We start from the raw sequence: 21675 nt of genomic DNA, 5'->3' as shown, positions 1-21675 counted from the left end.
TTTTTTTTTTTTTTTTTTTTTTTCCCTGGCTGTCAGTGTTTTAATTTCTCAATTTACTTCACTTGCAACCCTAGTAAGAATTAATAATCTTTTTAATCTAATGTGGGTTTTTAAATATGAAGAGCTTTGTTATCTTCACAGACTTTTAAAGATTGATTGATAAACTGTAAATAGTATGAATTTGATATGGCATCTTGAATTGATATATCTAGAAGACTTTCTGAAATAAATTACTGCCAACCTTTTATCTATTATTAACTCTTCAGGAATCACACAGTATTCAGCAATGTTCAATATGAACAGTTCACTGAGAATGCATACCCATTGCTGTTTAATTCAAATTCAGTACTGGAGGTGTTCAATCCTTTTAATTTTGTTTTTCTCTCTGATGAAACTTTTGCACCTCGATTCCTTACTTCACCTTAAAAAATTCTTGACTCTCTCAAATATGCCCTCTGCAGTTTTGAATTTACATTTCTTCATATTCATAGGTAAAAACTTAAAATTTTAACTTATGCAATACCTAGAATCACATTTTTGATGCAGAATTTCACTGTGCTCGACATAAACACACTCAGTTTTGGACTWCCAAAAACCAGGCCAGGATTCCTGTTTCCTGGATTCATTCTAAAATGGGCTGAAGTAGGGAGGGAACAGCATGAGTATGTCCCAAGCTGACATATCTTGCAATGCTGGAGGAGTTAATAGAAAGCCTTGGCAAAAATTGTCTTAAAGTCTGACCCACAAATTCTGAACAAAAGTGGACATGCATTTTGCTGCTCTGAGATGCGCTGCTACAGACCATACTGTTTCTATMTTTCTTGGGATTTTCATTTGTCATTTAATCCTGGAAAAACAAGGCTTGAAGTATTCAAGGAAAAATAGGTCTTGAGATGAGAACAAAATTTCCTCAAAGGAAAATGGAAAACTTGATTGTGGATTAACCTTGTCCCTAATTCCTGTTACCTGGAATGTTTGRTGTTGTCATGTGGTCTGATTCTCTAGCGGCTAATCGTTCCCAGCTAATTCATAGCATTCCCAACTTTTAGCCAACCGATTTCTTAGTTTAGCCCAAGCCAACTGCTCTGCCTCTGTTGGATCATCTGGGTTCTTCTGGTGAGGATGAAGGCAATACCAAACACATGTGCCAGCTTCATCTTTACAGCACATAGATCTGTGCCATGATTGCTTCTTTTTAGATTACTCCGAAGCAAGGCACTGGATAAATCAAAAAGGACTTCCCATGTCCTTCTTATTTATTTACAATATGAGGTTTACTTATACACAAAAATAAAAAAAAACTTTTTAATTAAAAAAAAAAAAAAAAAAAAAAAAAAAAAAAAAAAAAAAAAAAAAAAAAAAAAAGGAGGGGGAAAAAAAGCTGGAAAATAGAGAAAGAAGAAGGCACATTTTTAGGATTCCTCTTTGCAAGAAGATTGTTCCATTTATCTGCATTATCAATTAATAATCTATTTATATGCATCATTATTTATCAGGTCTGTTCACTGTGGTGAAAACAAGCTTTGAGACACCTTTGTCAACCTGCCTGAACTCTAATCTCAGATGTTATAGCACTGCCACTTTTTGGTTTTGAATTCTTGGCCTTGAGCTAGTCTTTCCTTATGTTTGTAGGCACACAGTAGCTTCTTCTAACATCTGTACTGCCTCCTGGCTGGGATGTATTATGTTTCCAGAGACATTGGATTTTTAGATTTTTAGGATAACAGCTGTTTTTTTGCATGCTGTTGTTGCTCATTGGAGGTAGCTCAGCTTTCAGACTGYAATCCATTGGGAATCTGTGGCCTTAGCCAGACAGGTGTGCACTTGCTGTCCATGTATCATAAAACCATTCAGTTGTGCTTTCAGCTACCGTACCACAAATTACTGGAACTTCGCTTTGACATATTTCAGATATTTCCATAAAAAAAAAATCAATGATGTGTAGATATACTGCCTTAGAATGATTTTGGTCTTYTTCCATTTATCCAGAACAGTGGCTATGCTTAGCAACTGCACATGGGAAGAKACTACTCTTCAGGTAGCACTGGTGCCACCTTTCTGCTTTTTGGTTTGTGCTAAGACTGAGCAAGGGTTTCCACAGCTATGATTAGCTGCCTTACAAACCTGAAGTGAAAAATATTTTCACTGTCTTCATTCTTCTTGGCTAATTTCTCCTTGAATATTTTTACATTTTTTGCTGTTGTGCTTTGGGCTATGGACTGTGGATTTACTTTAAGACACTGATCAAAATCAAACCTACTTCCATGATTCACTCTGGAAGTAGGTATTCTTTATTTATTTTTTTTTTTTTTCAGCACAACTCTGTTAATTTTATGTTTTTCTTTAATATAGGCTGTATTGAAAACAGAGGAAAAGTTGTTATGCTTGTAATAGACATACCAACATTAGTATGTCTTTTAAAATCTTCTTTGCTTTTTCTACTTACTCTTAAGTTTTTGTTTCTAAGTTGCTTAAAATCTTGCTTCTGGTAACATCTACTTTATACATGTCATTTTGAATTGCATGCTTCCTGTGAAAAGGCATGAAAAAGAAAAGCGTGCTCCATATTTTCTTCKATGACTTCTCTTCATCTTCCACTTCCATCTCTGTGGTTTTATGATGATGTAAAAATTGTGATGGTGCAGAAGTTGGAGCCTTGTCCCGAATGCTTTCTAAGATTTTGTGAAGTTCTACAGATCTTGCTATTCTACCATGGACACAGATGAAATTTGATTAAATTTCCAACTCTCAATGACAATGAGAAASTTATTTTTAAATTTAAGAATAAATCATTCTGTATTGGCACCAGTGGTCTCCATTTGCACCTGCAGAATTGGTCAGATGGGTCAGATCAATTGTCTATTTCCCATCTCCAACAGTGCACAACAGCAGACATAGAGAACAGCACAAGAGCTGGAAAACAGACTGAAATACATCCCAGCTCACAGCACCAGGGCTTATTAAGCCATGGATGGCAGCTTTGGGCTTAATAGCCCTTAGGGATTTTTCTTCCAGGAATAAGAAGCAATATAAGCATTTCACACTGGTAACATCTCAAAGCAAAAATTCCACAATTTAACTATGTCTGCATTTACATCTCTGAGATCCCTAACATCCCTAACCACAACTCACCCTTTCACATATTTCTTTGACACCACAYGTGTTCAAATACTTGTATGAATTTTCTGCATTTTTATATTCATATTTCATGTACCTTTTTGTCTGATAAAATACCATCTTCAGAAAGGAGTGTTGAAATAGCTGAATTGCTGAACTTTTCTCCAGACTCACCATAAGAAGTATATAAATTTCCTTTGTGGAATCCAAGGTTATGAGGCTGTCATGGTTTTACTTGGTCCGATTTTTGGTGGTGGGGGGATGGGACCAGGAAACCATAAAGATGGCTCCTGTGAGGAAGTTCTAGAAGCTTTCTCCTTCTTCTCCAGCAAAAGGAGCCCTACCCCCTGTGTTTTAGAGCCAATCCCTTGTGGCTCTGAGGTTGATGGACACGCTGCCCATCAGGCCTGGACCAATTGCACAGGTTGGTTACACCTCTGTGATGACGTATTGTCTTGTACTTAAGAAGAATTCAAAACAAGATAAGGGCAGCCGCCATGTAGTTTTTTAGGTTGTTAGTATTATGCACTGTGGAGAAACAGAGCAGGAGGGTGAGGAGATGTAAGAAAAAAAATGGACACCCAAGATCACAGTAAGGAGAAGATGGGATGGGTTGCTGTGCTATTGCTGTGGTTCTCGAGCATGGAGAAAATAAGTTGTTCTTGAAAAGACTATTTCATCAATGAGAGACCTGTATAGAAAAGAGAACGACCTTGCTCTGAGGAAAAAAACCTAGCCTTTGAGGACTGCACTGAACTGATTAGAGACAAAAAGAGAAAGAGGCTTGGCCCCCCCCACGATGATTGAAGCAAGTTGATGCTAAGAATAAGTGGATGCTTAGAAGAAGCTGTATTCTGCCAGGAGATTTGTGATAGTGGTCTTACGCCGCTTAAACAACGCAGTTTGGCCTTGAAGAACATTCTTTCCTTTCTCCTACGAGGTAAAGAAAATACTCCCTTGCCATCAGCAGTTATACACTGACTGTTTCTTGGGAAAAGAACTTCCACAGCTTGGAGCTGTAAGAACGTTTCTCCTATGATGCTGGACAACAACTGTAATGAGTAGTTTGATCTATGTTAGACTTTCATTCCTGTCCCGTGTGTGCGGGAAGACATGGGGGGGGTGGAGAGGGAGGACCTGAGAAAGAGACGGTCCCTGGAAAGGATAACAGGTGTCTTAAAATGTCTGTTTTTATTTTTCTTCTCCTTGTAAATKTTTCCCTATCTTTGTTCCCCTCCCCAGTGCGGTAGTATTCTTAGTAGTTTGTAGTAATAAATCTATTTTGCAAGTTATTCAGCCTGTCTGACCATTCTCTGGAGCACATACATATCTTTCAATTATGTTATGGTATCTGAAAGCCATAAATTTTCGTGTTAATTGGRCTTTTGCTCTCCCTTCTTCCTCTCYGGTGGGGSGAAGGGAGGAAACGTCGTGGGTGCAGTGCTTTTGGCTTTCGGTCAAGTTCAAACCACGRCAGTGGCTTATTTTGTTTTATTTTTGCAGTGATTACCGCATGCTTTGACTCTTGTATTGTTTTATGGGATTTGCTAAGATGTGCTACTTCACTGTTTCTTTTCTCCACTAGAAGATCATGAGCTTCAKAGTGTGTTCTCTTTTTCTCCACACTTTTGAAGATATTGTCACTAACAGAGTTGTTTGCATGGGCAGAACAGTCTTGAATCTGCAACAATCTCATAGACACCACATGACTAGCTCCAAAAGGTCCTTTCTGATTTTTCTCCATGGTACAAAGCCATTCTGTAATTCTAATACCAAGTCTCAGTATTGGTTTGCTAACAAAATTAACAATTTTTGATGGTTTTTATTTTCTTTCTGTTTAGCATTTCATTCATGCGCTGGGTATTGCAAATGCTGTCCACATCCTGTCATTCACGTCGATGTGAACAATGTTTTTGCAGAGGAAAGAGGTAGACATTTCCTATAGCTTTTGCTCTGGGATGTCACTCATTCAGCCAGTTGTAAATGYTGGTATTATTTCTTCCAGAAACTGTATCTAGGAACACATTAGTTACCAAAAACCGTAGAACCAAGGTATTTAAACTTGCTTCATAATTATCCTTTTCCTTATTCTGTTTTGTAACCAAACAGTATCCTTGTTGCTAAAACTCTCTCCTTGTAGGTGTTCTCCAACTGTACTACTCCCACTGCTTCACTGTTTGCCTGTGTGATGTACTCAAACAYAATGTCTGGTGTAATTATCTCCCTCAGGCATGGGCGTTTCTTTTCCCTTGCATGGTGCAATCCACTACGATTGMAAATGTGCATCGATGGGTTTCTGTCACTCTCTTCAACAGAAATACTGCACAAAGAGGGYCATTCCTCTCCTCACTACGAATTCCTTTTTGGTGAAAGTATGTATTTTATCACAACCTGACATTTGTACACTGATACTTCTAAATAATGTCATATCAATTTAGATACCTGGATAAGTCAAATAATTTGAGTATCCTATTGAATTATTTTTCTAAGGCTTGTAATTTTCTTTCAATTACTTTTGATTTGGATCCTGTAGAGTAAAAATCTTATGCTTTTCTATATTTTAAAATATATGGGTTTTATTTCAACCTAGCRAGTCAATGCGTTCTTAGTTATTTTAGTGGGACATTTTTCTAAACTCTCTTTTAAAACTTTTTTTTTTTAAGTAGGGAGATGTTTCATCTTTTATTTTTCAAGGCAAACAGCCTCAAATAGATTTAACAGCCTGTCTGTATTTTCGCCCTCTTCTTTACTGAACTTACAAGCAGCAACTCATGCACTGTAGATATTGCTGCCATTTTGCATGGTACATAATAGCAAATGAATAGCTATTTAGATTTTCAGATTGCTTATTAAGTAGATATGATAAAGATATAATCTCATTTAATTCTTTCTATCCTTAGTCCTATCTTCTGATTAGTTTCAGTAAGTTACGCTTTATTTCTGATGCCATGATTTTTTTTCTTTTGTATAATGTTCACATAAATGTGGAGAAGGACACGCTAAAAAAAGTTTTAGTGCAAAAAATTTGAAGTACACTTTCCATCTCACCAGCTCAGCTGAATTCAACACAATGGGGAGAGGAGAGAGTGAGATTGCTCTGTGAAGAAGAATCCTAGTGTAGCTTTTGGCATCTCTTACCAGAGATATCACTGGAAATGGAAAAACTTCATTAACGCTGTCCTGGATTTGTTGTTTATTCAAGTGGTTTCACACAGGAGACCAGATGTCACTATATGTAACAGAGTAGATCATGAGGAGAAAATAATTTCTGGAACCCAGTCCAGAAGAATCAATGGATCTAGACCACTCTATCCCTCTTGAGGGACATTTTTGAATATATGTATACAAATATAAATAGACATGGATGTGCATATATATACACATACATATATATTGCTCCTTTGTGCATATACATACACAAAGATAGCATGGTGAACTTCTACAAAATTTCATCAGCTAAGGCTAGTGGATATTATTTCACAGATGGCTGAAAGAACCAAGAATTCTCATTGTGCAAGGACTTCCGTCACTTCCAAAAGGAGCTACACAGTATAATCAGTTTGATATACACGTGCAGTCATTTAGATTCACACATTTTATGCAACTTTGACTCACACTTCCTTTCTCCTATTCTCCATTTTGACAATTCATGTGTTTTGTTACTGAAGAAGCTAAAACATGCAGGATCATTTTTCTCCTATGGCACTCACCTCACCATCAGTTTCAGAGATGTCATCCCCTAACAAGACATAAAACTAGGATAGGCTTTATTTAGGCGTTTTGGGGTCAGTCTTTGCTTTTTATTTTCTAATTTTCCGTTTCTATTTAGACCTTTGATTAAAAATAGCTACAAGACAGAAATGTCAGTACTATTGTTTCTACTTCAGCACTGGATTTCTACAGTCACTGCTGCAAAATAYGTTCTATAAAAATTTTTGCTGCTGGATAGCCAGGAGTTTTTTAGAAACTCATTACTTTCCATCATCCCTTACTCACAAGGTTTTTTTACCTAACTCTAAGATTCACACTCTTAAATTGGTGACATTGAGACTGCTGAGCCTCAGATATGTGCTTTGTATCTTCCTTTTTGAAGATGTGGCCTAATGAAGACTTGATTAATGACATTTTGCATCTTGAATGCACACCAAATGATRTGGAATGTGAGCTAGTATCCTCACAAAGCCACATCTCTTGGCCATCCACCAGAATGCATGATCTGTGACTGTAGCTATAGGGACCTGCACAACAACATGTTTGGCTTCAGGACTTCTAGATACAAAAGATGTGAAATGCACCTTCTGATCTCTGCTACAGGAATTACAGGAAACCAGTTTTAGCTAGGCCTGTAATAGGTCAAAATGATCAAAAGAGTGGAAGAAGTGTTAACTAATAAAAGACTGACCCACTGCTCAAGGCAGGGAGCACTACATGTCAAGCCTGAGTAGAAGACGTGTGCTAAAAGACCTCAGTTCCCTGACRTAGGTAGTTTTGATCTTCTCCAGGTGTAATGATTTTAATCTCTGTAGGATGCCCATTCTTYTATTCATCACCACTGAAGATCAATGGACACATCAGTTTTAGGCCAAACACAGCGCATGCAGTTGCATATTKAACAAAATACCCTATGGAGGTGGCAGAAGGAAAAAAGAAAGGGATGTTCATAATTTTTAGCATTGAATGCTTAACTCAGGAGCCAATATTTCCAATCACTCAGTGCAGAAAGAAAGATTACCCTGGAGCAAAAACTCTCCAGAGGTGTCCACAGAAAAGCCTTATGGTGTGACACAGAATGTGGCAAATGGCTCTATACTCCCATTGCTACTGTCTGCCCCTAACCCCATGGTGGGGGCAACAAAAAAAGCAACTAGCACACCCTCAGTTTCAGATATTCAGTGCCACAGCTGCAAAAAACAACTCAAAAGAATCAAGCACACATATAGCATTAAGAAAAAGGAGACTCCAAGGCCCCTTCCTTAATCTCTCGCTATAAATCCTGTTGCATATATTTTATTTGGCAGCAAGCTATTTCAATATATAACACTGACATTTTTCAAACAAGTCAGCTCTGATTTTGAAACCTGAAAGGTTTCAAGGATGGTGGTATCTTCCCTTAATTCTTTACTTCTGATTCACTTCTATGATAATGTGTGTGTGTTTTACTTATTTTCCTTATTTTTGATGCTTTTTTAAGTGAAACAGACACTCAGCTTCATATTAAGAGTCAMAAAATCCATTAAACACTTACTGATATAAAATCAATGATTAACAAAACCTTTGCACACTGGTGATGCCTTTAATAATTATTTCACAAGTCTGGACCCAGGTGTCATGATAATTACAACCAATAATGTCTCTAATACCTTTTGAATTGATTACCATGGATCTGTTCATACTTGCCAAGACAGAAATAAGCCTAAGACTGCTGCAGTTATTTTGATTTGTACCTGAAAGGTTTTCAGCCTTTAAAAAGACTCTGTAAATTAGAACCAAGTCTAATTTTGTGCATTTTTGCCCAAGCTTTCTAAARTAGACATGAATGGTACATGGCACAGGAAATATTTTTTTWAAAATAGATAGAAATAACTAATACAATTTTACATAATAAGTGGTAAAAATGAGAGAGAGRGGTGAACAGTACACAACTTAGGCTAAAAGTAAGATAAAATTCAGGCATAGAAATTAACGATCAAAAGTAAAAATTACCTTTTCTGCCTTTGAGCCAAGTTGCATGATACTTGTCCTTGGAAACACGCATCCTGGGTTCTAGTCAATGAAGGAGATTGAAAGTGGTATCAAATTTCAGTAATGTCTTATTGCTAATACAGAATGAAGAAGCAGGGCACCTTTTGCTACATAAGTGATTTCAGTAATTTATTTCTCTACAACATTTTTGACAGTTAGCAGTATTCAAATATTTCAAGCTTTAATATTACACAAAGTAGTTATATTTGTGATACCCTCAGCTCAGCTGATAGGGTAATRTGAAGAGGATTTACCAAGTGATGGAAAAGCATGTGCACTGTGCACCTTAGAAGATGTGAGATGATACAACCTCCAGATAAAATATTTGTATTTCAAAAGTTCCAACATTCACATTCTGTGTGTCAATAGAAAAATGTCTAACCTGTTAATCTGGACTTCCCAACTTTACTTTTCAATACTTAATGAGATAGCAGCAAAATACATACATAACATTAATTCATYGATGTAATGGGGAAACCAAGTCATTAAAGCCTTCTTTTATCTCGTCTGAAATTAGAAACCATTTTGGGGTATCACACTTCAAGTTTACAGTTGTCTSGGGTCCCTACACATTCAGTAGAGAGAAAGAAGGAGAGATTGGGACACCCAAGAGAAATTCTGCCATGAAGGGATGTGACATTTTTCTTCTCACCAACCTCTGAGGAGGAACTGTGAGGTTTCTACTAATACTAGATAGACACTGTTCACATTTTGACCCAAAACTTCAAATTTACTGATGCATACAGGCAACCAGTGGCTTGTGCCACTTCTGATTTGCTACCTAAACCCACAGCTCTGCAGGCCTGAGGATAGTCTTTAGTGAAAAGTATTAGAAGGAGCTGACTTTAGAGCTGCAAGGGAAATTAAAACCTCAAGACTCATTCCCAGTTGCTAGTAGAGTAATTAATAGATTACTGAAATAAACACAGTTCAAGTATTATAATTATAACTAATACTCTCAGGGTATTCACACAGTACAAAGGCACAGGCCTCATGATTCATTCTGCTTCTTCAGATATCAGTGAACCACAGAGAAGATACCACCAGAACAAACAATTAACAGACAGATACTTCATCCTTTGTCATGACTGTAAGGCATTGATCATGTGCAAAGGCTGTCCTCAGAAGAGATATATTACTGGGTATCAGTACTGGTTGATTTGGTTGCCTAAAAGTAAATATCAATTGTCATTCAACATTGTGTCCTGCCTGGCCAYAACTGCTGCTCAGAAGAGTGTCATGAAGGTGAGGGTCTCACAGAGATCCTGCACCCCATCTGCCCACCCCAGGAGAATGTCTTAGAGTATCACAAAACAGCAATAAATGTCTATATTAAGGCAAAAGACTCTGCATAACTTTACTCCAAGCCAACAGAACTGCTGAACAAACAACTACCTTATGAGAACAGAAGTRCCAGAATCTGATCCAGACATATTTTCCTATTTACCCCCCTTGGGATGAATTTGTGCCAARTATACTTAAAATGCTGTCTGTGGGCTCTCTTCCCTTCTCTTGAATTAGAGTGACTGTTTGTCTGAAAGGAGAAACAGGATAGATATGATCTAATTTACATTTAAAATATACCAGGATTTGTGGTTAAGGGTGTAAAACAATACACATTAAAGGAAATGTCAAAGCCATTCATAAAGTAAGATCTCTTTATAGATTGAAATATAAGCAGAGATTGTATCAAGTTGTTATTCTTGCTACATTATGTTTATTGCAAATTTTATAAATTCTCATTTCATATTAATATTCAGTATTTGTACTGTATGTGGACACTATGTAAACATGAATGTTCACATTGTCATGTTGTTATGACAATTTGGTTCATTTTTTATAACTTCCATAAATTATCTATGAAACTGCAAACTAGCTTTATCACTGGCATCATCATTTTCAGAGGCATATTAAATATTTTGTGAAAAGTGTATCAACATAAAGGAACAAAGGGAATAGCTCAKCATATTTGATTATTTTATGATATATTTATATAAATACTTAGTATGGTATGTTTGATGACTGCAATCAGGCACCTGGGACAAGATCAGAAGAAAAAGCTTTACTGGAGTGTCAGTTCAATAATGAATTTAAATCACTGAGAATTTGCAAGTGAAAACAATAAGATTATTATAYCTGTGTAATTTCTGGCTTTGGTGTAAGTGCCCTGGGACTGGCACCAGCATGCTTTGAACTTCTGCAGTGACCTGGTAGACCTTTTGCTCCTGCAGATTCATTTTAGTGGTCTAATGTCTCTGGATAGATTTACCCCATGAGTCAAGGGTTGAGAMAATTCATTCATGTTCATGCTTGTAAGCCCCTGGGACCAAGTACATGTAAAGAAGATCCTATGAYATTGCATTAGATTTTAACAGCCGGAGCATCCTCACCTTTCTGGCATTTTCTCTTCAAAGACAGACAAATATAAAGAACTTACTTTTGTCTTACATGGAAAGCTTAAAAATGCTGCAGAAAAATAGGCCTGACACAGAGTTTGCCTATAATTGAATGGCAATCTCTCCATACAGAAGAAGTTTCAAAGTAACCAAGCATGCCTGTTGCTTGCCAGCAAGTAGGAGAGCGTGAAGCCGTATGAATAATCTGTCCAACCAAATGAATAAGATTTTTATGTTATAAGACACCATTTGGCATGGGTACTTACCCACTCAAAATCATGTTTCATGTTAGAATTTATGTTTTGTTAATTAAATTAATTAATTTGTTCTACTATGGAATGGTATAGATAGGTTCTATCGGCTTAGGAAATGAAAACACTTCCAGGCTAATTGGCCAGAACCAGTTCATACTGCCTAATCATTAGCTGATGAGACAATAACCCTCTTCTTTTTAAACATCTCACACCATTTTGAGAAGTTCTGATGCAGTTACACACATACATATTCCTTGGCACATAGCAGACAAGCAAGTAAAGTCTAACATAATTTTCAAATTTTTTGTCAATGGTAGTGCAACAGAATTCCTGCCCCAAGCATTATGCAAGAGAAAAAGAAGCCAATAAATCTCTTTTGTTTCTGCAGGATAAATGAATGAAACTGTGAGGGGTTTTGGCAAGTTAGCATHGTTTTCTACATATCAGATATTTTCATTGTAGAGGAAGCTCAAATGTCACTGCAAATTATTAGACAACAAATTAATCTGAAATCAGCAGGAAATTACACAGAATGTCACTGAAGGAAAGGTGAGGCTGTGCCTTCATTTATRTTATTGACATATGTTAGGTCCAAATGGGCCTCAAACAAAGCYTTTTAGGAGAAACAAATCAACATTTGCTTTGCTGGAAACATTCTGACTATCTCTACTGCCAATCTACACTTTCCACCGGCCTATTTCTAGCCCAAAAGATTTGACATTATGTAAGGTTCAGACACCACTTCAAACTTCTGAAAGATTATGTAGATTTACATGTGTGCACTTTTTAATTCCACTCTGACAACAGATTCCAATTTTCCAGCACCAAAACWGAGTGTCTTCAAGATGAAGATGCGGGTCTGGGTCAGGTGGAAGCACCATAGCAATGCACACTCATTTCACATGACTGAARTGCCCTGTGAAAGTGTAGCCTGTGATTAGCCACCACTGTTGTCCAGGCTGTTGGGAAATGTTTTGTCACAGTGACAAGGAAAGCACTAACAAGCAGACCATGTGGAAACAAACTCACAGTAGAAATATGGGACCATCAGTGCTGTTTAAAATTACTTCTTGAGGGATGTCACCCCATGTTCAGATATGGATTTTGAAAACAAAATTGTACTAGGACATGAATTATGCAAATGGTTTGAATCATGACAAACAAAGTACAGTCTTATGTCTCTTAAGTGATAATAAGGTTAAAACAGTCACACTGAAGAAATACTGGGGTGCTAAAGGAGAGTGCAGTAATCCCTACAGCCATCTGTGAAAACTGATAATTACCTTTTACAAAACTATGGTCAAGGAAGCTTCTTGTGGAAAACTTTACTGGTCTGGGTTCACATGGCCAGGTTTTTGTAGCAGAGAGGCTACAGAGGTGTCTTCTGTGAGAAGCTGTTAGAAGCTTCCTCCGTGTTCAGCAAAGCCAATGTCAGGCAGCTGCAGGATGGATGTGCCACCAATGGTGGCAATGACTCCTCTGTGATAACACATTTAAGAAGGTAAAAAAAGAGTTATTGCACTGATGTACTTGCAACCAGAGAAGAGAGAAATGACAATATGTGGGAGGAACAGCAGAGTAGACACCAAGGTCAGTGCAGAAAGAGGGGGAGGAGRTGCTCCAGGTTCTGGAGCAGAGATTTCCCTGTATCTTGTGGTGATGACTAAGGTGAGGCAGCAGTGCCCCAGCAGCACATGGAACACCGCAGGGATGCAGAAGTCCATCTGCAGCCCATGGAGAAGACCCACACCAGAGCAGGTGGATRCCTGAGAAGAAKTYGTGAACCCATGGGAAGTCCATGCTGGCACCTGTGTACCCATGAAGGGAGGTGTCCATGTTGGGCAGTTTTCCTGGTAGGACTCATGACCCTGTGGTGAACCCACAATGGAGCAGGSTCTTCCTGAAGGACAGCCATGGAAAAATGACCCACATTGTAGCAGTTTGTGGAGAACTGTTTCTCATGAGATGGACTCACATTGTAGAAGTCCRTGGAGGACTGTCTCCCATGGAAGGGACATAATAACACCTAGTAATAGAACTCTTCTCTCTGAGCAGCATCAGGAACAAGGTGTGATGTAACTCCCCTTTCCCATCTCCCTGCACCACTGAGGGAGAGRAAGTACAGCTTGAAAAGGAGGGGTGGGAGAAGGCAGTTATATTCTACTTTTCATTATCCTGGTCTGATTTAGTCAGTAATGAAATCAATCAATATTCCCAAGTTGAGTCTCTTTTGCCTGTAACAGTATTCTGTGCATGATCTTGGCCCCTTCTWATCTCAACTCATGAACCTTTGTTATATTTACTTTSTCCTGTCCACTCGTGGATAGGAGTGGCAGAGCAGCTTTTATGGGTGCCTGGCATCCAGCCATTACATTATGAATGCTGCATAATTGAAATTATCTATGATATCAGTAATTTAATTAAGGTGAATAGCTAAGTATATGCTCATAGGGATAGARATACCATATGGAGTGACCATAGCAGGCTTGAGAAATGAGCCAATGTAATCCTCAAAAAATTCAACAATGCTAAGTTGTTGTGCAAAGTTCTTCACCTGAGTCGGAGCAATCACCAGTACCAATACAGACTGAAAGATGAATGTTTTGAGCAGCCCTGCAAAGAAGGACTTGGAGATATTGGTAGAYGGAAATCTAGAGCCAGCAATGTGTTGTTAAAATTAGTCTCCAAGCTCAATGCTCACCTATATWTACCTGTGCTTTATTGTGTTACTAGTCATACCACCTATCCCAAATAAGTAATTTTGTTATGGGTTCTATTCATAACAGTAGAATCAGTTTCTGTTTGTACTGGGTAGGGAGTATAGCGAATGTGTTGGTTTTTATTAATGAACAATGCCAGAATTCCTTTACAAACTCCAGATAATTTTTTGCGTGTTTTCAGAAACTCAGTCACAACCACATATGAATCACTCTGGTTTCCCTGAGCAAGAATGCTTTACTCTGAGCAGGGAATYACACACAACTGTGCCACTAGCAAACATCACTATTACGTTTTGCTCTCCATCCACATCTGCTTGCCAGACTGTTCAGTAGCTGTTTCTCTCTGCCTCTGCTCAGCTATTCTGACTCCTAAGAATCTTAGGGAACTTAGCCAAACAAAAATTTACATTCCCTTTTGCTAATGCCCAGAATGCTAACACTTTTAATCTGTTTTCAAATATCACATGAAATCGATTAATGGCTCCCAATGTGACATCTTTTCCTCAAAAATTTCTGAGAAAAGGAGATATTGAACCTAATTCCAAAATCCCAGAAAGTTCTGGGAAGAAACATCCTCATGAGCTGAAGTAGAACATCCCTCTCTATCCAAGAGAAAACAGAAGCAACATATAAAAATAAAAGCACAACTATGCAGGCTACCCCATATGCATCCATCTATCCATGTGTTTAAGTTAGAARCAGCTCTTGTTACAGATGAAAAATAGAGAAAAATAAGGAAAAGTGATTCTTCTGAGGGTGATTTGGCTCTCAGGCAGCTTGATTGTTAACAGTTTTTTAGCCTTTCCACTGTTTTTGGGACAAGAAAAACAAACAAAACCAAACCAAACAACTAAAACAACAAAAAAAAAAAACAAAAAACACCAAACCCAAAACCCTCTTAAAACAACACTTCTGTTAATTTAGATATTGCTGTGATGAACCTGCAGCTAGGCAGGACAAATCTAGTTCTAAGTGCTGCTGGATGTACAACGTAAGCTGAATAAACAATGAAAGACTTATTTTCCATTAAGAGCTTGACATTTACAAAGTGACTGCATGACATATCATGTCATATGTTATGAACTTTTAAAATAAAGATCCAAGCTGAGCACACATTCAGGAATTATATTACAAGAGGTTTGGATTTACTCACATTATTGCATTAATTACCCACGAAGAGCCTGGAGACTGTCTTACTTCTTTTATTGTATCATTATGATGAATATGTTTTTCTCAAAATAACAAATAATATACTGTTATTATATTGAATTTGGATAAGGTGTGTCCACAGCAACTTCTTTTAAGCCCTAAGGAAGATCTCAACCTTGCTACTCCTCAAGGGAGCACAAAGATCTCTCCCATTCCAGAGCTGTGGAAACCAGGAAGTGGCTAGTGTGAAGTGAGATGCAAAATTATTCCTCCCTTCTAGAGTTCACTTATGTTCTTACTGAAGTGTAATAATAATTGAAATTATATGATTCCATGTTTTTCATCTTATTCTGAATTTTATTCAGTCCTGAATTTTATTTTAAATCAGTCCAGATTTTATTTTAATTTCTAATACAGGACTTATTTTCTTTTGCAAAATGTKTTTGGAGTTTTATTAATGGATTTGTTAACAATATTCTTTTAAAATGCTAGTCAGGCAAGTTCTTGTTTTTAGAACAAAGCCTTATGGCAATGTCAGACCTGTAGTTAGAGTTCTGACTGAAAGAAAATAGAGATTGAATGGGAAATACTCTGCAACCTTTCTTGAAAATTTGAAGKGAGTATGACTTAGAGGAGGATCACTATGTCATGATTCACCCCAACCAGCTCCCCCTGCTCTGGGAAGTAAAAGTTTGTTACTGGGTCACATCAGCCATGATTTACAGAGCTTACGGTGATACCCAGAAATATTTGTGAGAGCAAAATGATGATTTTGACATTTAGGCTCTTTCCTTTTCCTACTGCTCTGTTTTCCAGGTGTGGACTTTTCACCTCTGTCACAGCACCTTGCAAAAGCACACACACCTCACATAGCAGAAACTCACTTAAAAAAACCCAGAAAATCAGTCTGCAGATTTCTGTGTTTCCAAAGGAAGCAGCCTCATTGTAGAACAGTGCAGACCCACAATGGGTGTAGATGGACTCATATCAGCCATGGAGTTGTACAAGGATRAGAGGAGACCAAAGGCTGCCCTATGCTATACACAGATGATGCCACACACTTCCAGGACACTCATGGCATGACCCAGCAGCGAAGATAGTGTCACTCATGGGAAGATGTATGTAATAAAWGACTAAAATTATGTACAGGCAGAGGAGAGAAAAAAAAAAAAATAAAACAACCCAATGGGGAGAAGCAACAGAGAGAACACCAAGGTCAGAGCAGGAGGCAGAGGAGGTTCTCAGTTTGGGAGACAGTGGATATTTCATGAAGGGCAAGGAGCACCATTGAGAATCCGTGCTGGATCAGAGGAAAAGTGTGAAGAGGAAGGAGCAGCAGAAACTCACTGACATGTACTGACCATAGCCCTCATTCTCCATTTCCCACTCTACCACATCACATGAGTAACTGGGATGTGAGTAGAGGAATGAGGTTTAGCCAGGGAAATGGAGGAGMAAAACTATTGCTGTAATCTTTGTCATTTGGTTTTGTTTRTTTCTCACTACCCAAATCAATTTTAATTGTTAGTAAATTAATTTTTCTCAAGACAAGTATGTTTTGCCCACCATGGTAATTGGTAAGTAATCTCCCTAAGTAATCACCTGGTAAGTAATCACCTTGGTAATCACCTGTTCCCACAAACCTTCTTCTACCTGGTTTTCTTTTTATGTTCTCTCATTCTTCTGAGACAGGAGAAATGGGTGAGGGTTTGAGTGGGAATTTGGCTGTTACCAGTGGTTAACCCACTGCTGAAACTAAAATGCTTTTCAAGTACAAGATCTGCTTTAACAAAGCATGTAAAATAATATGGAATATGAGGTACAGAGGGTGAGCAGTTAAAGAAATTTTTTCCTCCATATAATTATGGAGAAAAAGATTTTGTCCTGACTAAGTGAAATCTGTTGATGAATTTACAATTGATTTCAACCTCCTTCCTTCTTCTACAATGTGCTGCCAAATTGCCCTATTTGAGTACTTCCGTTTCCACGCTGACAGCTTCTCTGACTCTTTAATTTCACCTGAATTCTCATTTGCTTTCCAGTTCTGGATGAACTCTTCCCAGTTACTTAGGGAACTTACTATTTTGCATAATCTTTATCAAGTGATGTTTCCACTTCTTAGACTTCACTGCAGAGTTTTCTTAACTCTTCGATCCCAACACCCTTTATTTGTTGTCCCCTTGTCCCTTTATTTGTTCTTTTGCACTTTGTGAGGCTCTGAGGAGCACAACACATCTAATTTGAACTTGTAAAGCTTCTAACATTGTGGGTCTCCCTAGAGAAGACTTTTTGCCCACCGTTGCAATGAAAATGTTGTATAAGACTGCTGAAAGTACCCTCTGTATATATAATGCTGCTGGCAATCTTCAGGACAGGGGAGGCAAAAAAAAATTGAAGAAATGTAACCTCTAAGTGGAATTCATATTACCGAATTTCAAAATCAAATATATAAAATATATAATAGTAGCAATCTATATTGACAAAATATCGTTTTGACAAAACCACAGAAGATAATCAATAACACTGAATAACTCGGGGGGGGGGTGTCTATTGTTGGGGATTTTTTTCCCCAAGGTTAGCCATGTAAAAGTTACTTCAAATCCTCCTTCCTACGTGTCTTTAGATAACTGGCATTATTATGTTCCAACAGAAAATAACAYTATTAATTTCCCTCAAAGCCAGAAAAATAAACACCTTTGAGAAGTTTAGATTTGAAAAAAAAATTATATGTATTTGCAAAGTCATGATATGCAGAGACAGACATAAAAGCATAAATGAGACCACGCAATCTGAACTCATTCTGAAAAAAAAACCCCAGCTAATTTTAAAAAGGGAAATMAAATTAAAAATTAACAGTGTCTACCTGAGCCAAAGAATCAGTGATCTGTAAGTCAAAAGCCTTATAATATTTTTTGAGTTGTCCTATGGTACCTCTAATTAAGGCTTGGACATGCCTCAGAATTTAAAAAACAAACTTACAAAAAAAGCTGAACTTGTTACTGAAGCCATTTACATATTGCAGGACAACAATATTTTGCTTTATGATTAACTGTATGAATTTCTCTGGAAAATTGTTCTATATTTCTTTTTTTTTTTTTTTTGGAATATGAAGTATGCATACTGTCTGAAATGCAATCACACAGGGGAATAGAGTAATAAACTTTCTGAGCACCAGGGAGGTATTTTCCTATGTTCTTCTAGGGTCACTGTGTGTTTTTTTCCAAAATTCTTTGCATGTTATGACTTGCTCCACAGAAGAATTACCATCCATAGTACATTAAGATGTTTTCTGATCTGTGATTTTCCATGTTGGCATGTCTATGTAGTATACTCACATAAATCTTCTGTGCCATCAACAGTTTTTGAACATAAGTCAAATATGTCCAGACTGGCCAGCCTATTCTTGAACTCCCAAGGAGGCATTTTAAAAAGCCAGTGATCATTTGCCCTTTTTTCACTAAACAAACTGAATGGGATGCAGAACCCTTGATGATTTATTAAATGGCTCCATTGTAGTTGGAAATCCTACAGCAGCTGGCCAACAGCTGCAGYGTGCCCCAGCAGTCAGTACCTCAGTCTTCAATCTGTTGGAAGGATTCCACTTTATTCACAACTGTGCTTTTGGTTTTCAGTGGGGTGATCCCAAAATGCCCAGGCAGTTTGTTCCATTCATTCAGTCAAAAGCATTAAATAATATAGTGGCAACATTCTCTTAACTCTGTGTAACTTCTCTGCATGAACGACCCTTTCTTGTTTTTCTAATAAGCCCTTGGAGAGTGCAAGTGGAGTCATCCATAATGTTCTCAGGTTAATGTCCATTTAGAACTTGTGAGTTTCTTTAGTATACGATTCTGTGCATGGAATTTACATTTTTTCTTTTTGACCTATGTTCAAAATAAACAGAATTGCTATAGTGTCCAAATGACATTAAATTTGCTGGACTTATGATTCCAGGAAAAAAAAAAAAAAAAAGAGACTCACTGTTTCTTCAGTATGGTTTGGACTGTTTTGTAACTGAGTTTTGGTAGTATAATGTGAAAACCTGGGGAACATGGACATAAATTTGGCTTGCACTCACATGAAGCCCTTAATCTAATCATAGTTACAAATATTGCTTGCAGGAACAATACTTCTCCTATGAGAATGGATTTTTGTTTTTTCACATAGATGCTGGATAATAAAAAATTAAAGCACATTCCCATGTGGTAGGTCATGCTGTAGCCTCCACTATCGGCTCTTCTCACACAGTTAAGCATAAAAATCATTGCTGATTATGGGGAAATTTGTTCTTTTTTAATATAGAAATTGTTTCAGTCATAATATGCATTGATTTTCTCTCATGTACTTTATTTTGCCTAAAAGCATATGGTGGTATATGGTGTCAGACACAGCTGATTGGCCTTTGAACACTGCATCTGTGCCCATATCACTTCCAAACCCAACTTCAGCAAGTTGAATGATGTTCAGTGCTCAGCCAGGACATACTTTCTCAAGTGTAACTCAAGCTTTCTTGGAAAGAAGGTGTTCAGCCATTGGTGACAGACAATTTATAAATTACTTCAGTGCTTTATCTTAAAATCATATATTAAAGACATTGGGTTGATGGGGTTTGGCTCTGGAGAATCCTTTCCTCTTTGSAAGTGCTGTAACACAAGTTTGTAACAATTTCTTTGGGGTTGTCTGGGTTGTCTCTGCAGCTTAGYATAAGTTATACAACTGGATCAGCCAGGCATTTGTCATTTGGTCCCAAATGTTATCCCTGTAAGTCTTTAGGCAGCTTCACTTGCAGTGTGATGTGAAAATGGTTCGTATGATGGGACAGCCACTGGATCTAAAGATCAGCCAAGAAATCTTCTGGCTTCAAATTTTACAGACAGCAGAGGAGCAGGTGCAGTTCAGGTGTCTTAGATGCAGATCCCTTTGCTGGTCAAGAAACATTACTCATACCTGGTTATTCACACAGAAAAAAAAGTGTGCAGAGGAGAAGCTGTGACTACTTGAAGCATGAGTATGATCTAACTTTCCAAATGCTAATTTACTAAGTCTTACCAGACCTTTTAGAAACTGCTGGAACCGAATCTGTTTTAAATTATTCTATTTTAAGTGATCACCAGAGTCTAGTCTGACATTCTGCATAAGACAGGCCAAGGAATTTCACGGAGTTCTCCAGACCACAAATCCCTTCTTAGATCCATCAAACCTTCATATCTTTGTCATGCAACTGCAAAATCACAAAGGGTTTGTGGGGGGTTCCAGGTTGTGAATTTGTGGTTTTAAATCCAGACCTTTAGTTATTTAAGTAATAATATATTTTTGTTAAGACAATAAGTTTTATGGAAAACTGCTGCAATGTGCTAAAATTGCTTGCTATGGAGAAAGAGAATGAAGCCAACTATTTCCTGAAAGAACACAATTTCAACAAAATAATCTTGTATTTGAGCTTTGAAGTATTGTTGTCACTCAGTTTTCACACACATTTTCTTTTCACCTTGTAAAGCATCTTCAATAGGCATCTTATCCTGGTGGGACTGTAGGTGAAATGTACTTCTGAATTCAGCCAGAATGGCCTGTCACTTTCCTGATGGCAAATGGGAACAGCAACAAAAGAGATATGCATACTGCTTTACTTAAAAGTGTATTTTCAAATCTTTATTTTCCCCTAAACATGGTAAAAAAAAAAACCTCATAGAAGTCCAGAAATTCTAAAAAAGATAACACCAGGTGTTTTGAGGGAAAGCTATGGGAACAGATGGCCTTACTGGAGGAGGTAAAATAAAAATTTCTAGATGCTAAATTTGAAACCTGGTGAAGAAGAGCAGCTGAATCTGGAGGATGGTGCCAGTATCTACCCTCTGATTTGAGTGAAGAACTTGACAGAAGTGCAGAACCAAAGCAATAAGGTCTGTATTCCTTCAGATTTCCAAAAATCAGACTGAAGGCTGACACCAGATTAATAATATCACCTTCACATGAGGGCTGTGCTCTGACTTCATGTGTGCTACCATATGTGGCCCTATTCCCAACAATTGTATAAGTCTAAAAGCTTCCATATAGCCAGCACATGTAATCTCCACTGCTGGCACCAATTATGCTTGGCATTGTATCCAAACACCCACTTTGCACCAGATCTGTCAGTATCAAAGCCATGAAGCTGGAACTTTTCCTGTGCTCTGGAATRCATTGATTCAAATAACTCGTCAGAGCTGTAATTACAAGTAACTGTTACATCTGCGTGCTTCTTTGGGACTGGGTATCATGAGAGACCAGAAAGTTAGGATTAAGGTAGCAATGATAGCA

The sequence above is a fragment of the Malurus melanocephalus genome, unplaced genomic scaffold (genome assembly GCF_030028575.1).
Source record: "Malurus melanocephalus ecotype Western Australia unplaced genomic scaffold, MMel_1.1 scaffold_111, whole genome shotgun sequence".
Taxonomy (NCBI): domain Eukaryota; kingdom Metazoa; phylum Chordata; class Aves; order Passeriformes; family Maluridae; genus Malurus; species Malurus melanocephalus.
This window is presented reverse-complemented; position numbering follows the sequence as displayed.